This window comes from Echinops telfairi, unplaced genomic scaffold, assembly GCF_000313985.2.
Source record: "Echinops telfairi isolate 266 unplaced genomic scaffold, ASM31398v2 ScPeMD7_7404;HRSCAF=8442, whole genome shotgun sequence".
Taxonomy (NCBI): domain Eukaryota; kingdom Metazoa; phylum Chordata; class Mammalia; order Afrosoricida; family Tenrecidae; genus Echinops; species Echinops telfairi.
Genome location: NW_022111304.1, coordinates 1,292,388 through 1,294,729, shown reverse-complemented (window position 1 = coordinate 1,294,729; position 2,342 = coordinate 1,292,388). Strand labels below are relative to the sequence as shown.

Genomic DNA, 2,342 nt, shown 5'->3' with positions numbered 1-2,342 from the left:
ATCTTTCTGGGAGTAGAAAGCCTCCTTTTTCTCTCTCGAAATGCCTGGTGGTTTTGGACTGCTGACTTTCCGTTTAGGAGGGAATATTGCATTTGCTTGTATGCCGGAGACAACTAAAACAGAATGCTTACTTCACTGACATGTATTCATAGACTTCAGAGGGAGGTGGAACTGGCATGCTAGATTGTCCTAATCACATTATCTCAAGTCAGTGTAGAAATGATTCTCCAGTTACCAGATACAATACAATGGAAAAAAATATAATCCCAAAGATGAGGAAACATATTAATAGAAGCAAGTACTCGGTGCCATAATTTTCATATCATATATGCAAATATCAGGGTTTTTCCATGTTTTGGAACTCATCTCATGTACCCATAACCTGCTCCTCTCTGAGCCATAATTTTGCTGAATATAATGTTTGTTAGGAAATAATCTGTATCATGTTTAGAGATTGTATTTTTAGACTTTTGGAATACATTCTTATAAAAAAATCAGCATAAATGGTAGGGAGAAATAACTCAGTTTACAAGCAAGGAAAACTCTGCTCAAAACAGGTGAGTGGCTGCTATGTAAGGATAGCATCCAGGTAGAATCACCCACATGGTGCTCCTGTTGCTAGAAAATAAAGAGGTAAGGAGGTTAATACTGAGAGGCTGGGTGCTAAAATAGAGTCAGTGTACTAAGATCTGGTTCAGACCTTCCCCTGTGATTTTTCACCAACGAAGCAGCTCGAGAAATCACTGGAATGCTCTAAGCTCACTGCATCTGCCTGTGGGCTCCACTAAACCCTTGCCAGGTCCAGCGTCCGACATCCCTTCCTGAACCCAAAATATGAGACCTGTGGTGAGCAGTAATTTTCCCAGACTGCTGTCTAAAAGTGGTCATAATCCCAGGCTTGCAGAGAGCCTCTGAGAGCTAGCCACAAGACCTCACACTGGAGTTCCCTAACGCTATCCTCCCTGCTCCTGCAGTCCAGGAATGAGTGACTACATTGGCCACCCCTTTCCCTCTCCCCCCAGCTCCATGCCTGCCAGCATGGGTAATGATGGATAATTAGATAATAATTTGCAGCAGTTGAAGAGCCACTGGGATATTTACCTGTGACAGAACAGAGTTCCCCAGAGCACACTGGCTGGCTGTGCAGGATAGTGATGGGAGTGACACAGGAGTAAAGGCAAGGGAGAATGAGTCAAAGTCAGCCCCAAATCCACTCTATTAACCTGGTCCCCTTACCTGGGGGACAGCACAGCACAACCCATACCAGGGCACCCCACAAACCCATTATTAAAAGGGGGAAAATTTTAAAACAAACAAACAAAATGCTCTCAATTCTAAGCTGTGGTCCTTTGTATAACTTTGAATGTAAGCAGCCAGGACCCTGTCCTACCCTTTAGTATAACATTAACAGAACAACTCTAATCCCAGAGCACAGCCTAGGACTTTAACATAACAAAGTGGGAAAAGCAAACAGGTTCTGATAACAGCCCAAGCCGAAAACCAGTTCTGGGCTCCACAGAGAGTCTTTAAAAGGCTTCAGATTGTGGTCAGACAGTCCAGACCAGGCCCTTTCCCTTGCTTCAGTTCCACCCCAAACTGGCCAGTGGCAGAACTACAGTTGCCCGCCTCAGTCCAGACTCTCAGACGTCCCACCAGCGATAGCCACTAAGTCACTGCAGAACCTGGCCTACACAGAAGTCCCACTAACCACCATAGTAGGCCATAGGTAGTCCTCAAAAATACTCTTTCAAGTCATACAGAGAAAGTGCTCAGGGGCCCTTGGTCGCCAGAGACATGGTGCCCAGTTCCAAAATGACATGAAAACAGCAACATACTTCAACACCCTCAAGAATAAAACGAGAAAAACACAAAATTCAACAGCGGTGGAAGTTGTAAACCTAACAAAACTCATAGAAGAAACAGACGCTGTTTTGTGTGCCACACACACACACACACAAATCATCAGAATGATGGGTGGAGTAATGCAGGATAATGAGGGAAGCAACGCAGAATAAAGATGAAATGATAGAGGGGATGAAGTCCATGATAGAGGGCATAAAATCCATGATTCAGGGGATGAAGTCCATGCACCAAAAGGAAATACAAGAACTAATGGATGAAGTAACAGAAGCAAAGCACAAAATCACGGACCTCACCAACAGACTAGAAGAGGGGGAGAACCAAACCAGTGACCTGGAGGACATGTAGGCAGACTTCAACAAATGGGAAAGACATTCAAGCAAGATAACCAAAGAGGTGGAAGAAAACCTGAGGTCAATGACAGATGTTATGAATAGGAACACTATTTGAATAATTGTTCTAGCAGAACAATACACAATGAA

The 2,342-nt window shown here is 43.9% G+C and overlaps 1 protein-coding gene across 1 annotated transcript in view; it reads right to left on the bottom strand.

Moving 5' to 3' along the window:
- TESPA1 (thymocyte expressed, positive selection associated 1) overlaps positions 1 to 2,342 on the bottom strand; it is a 44,620-nt gene that overhangs the window by 14,189 nt on the left and 28,089 nt on the right. The gene's annotated exons all lie outside the window — the stretch shown is intronic.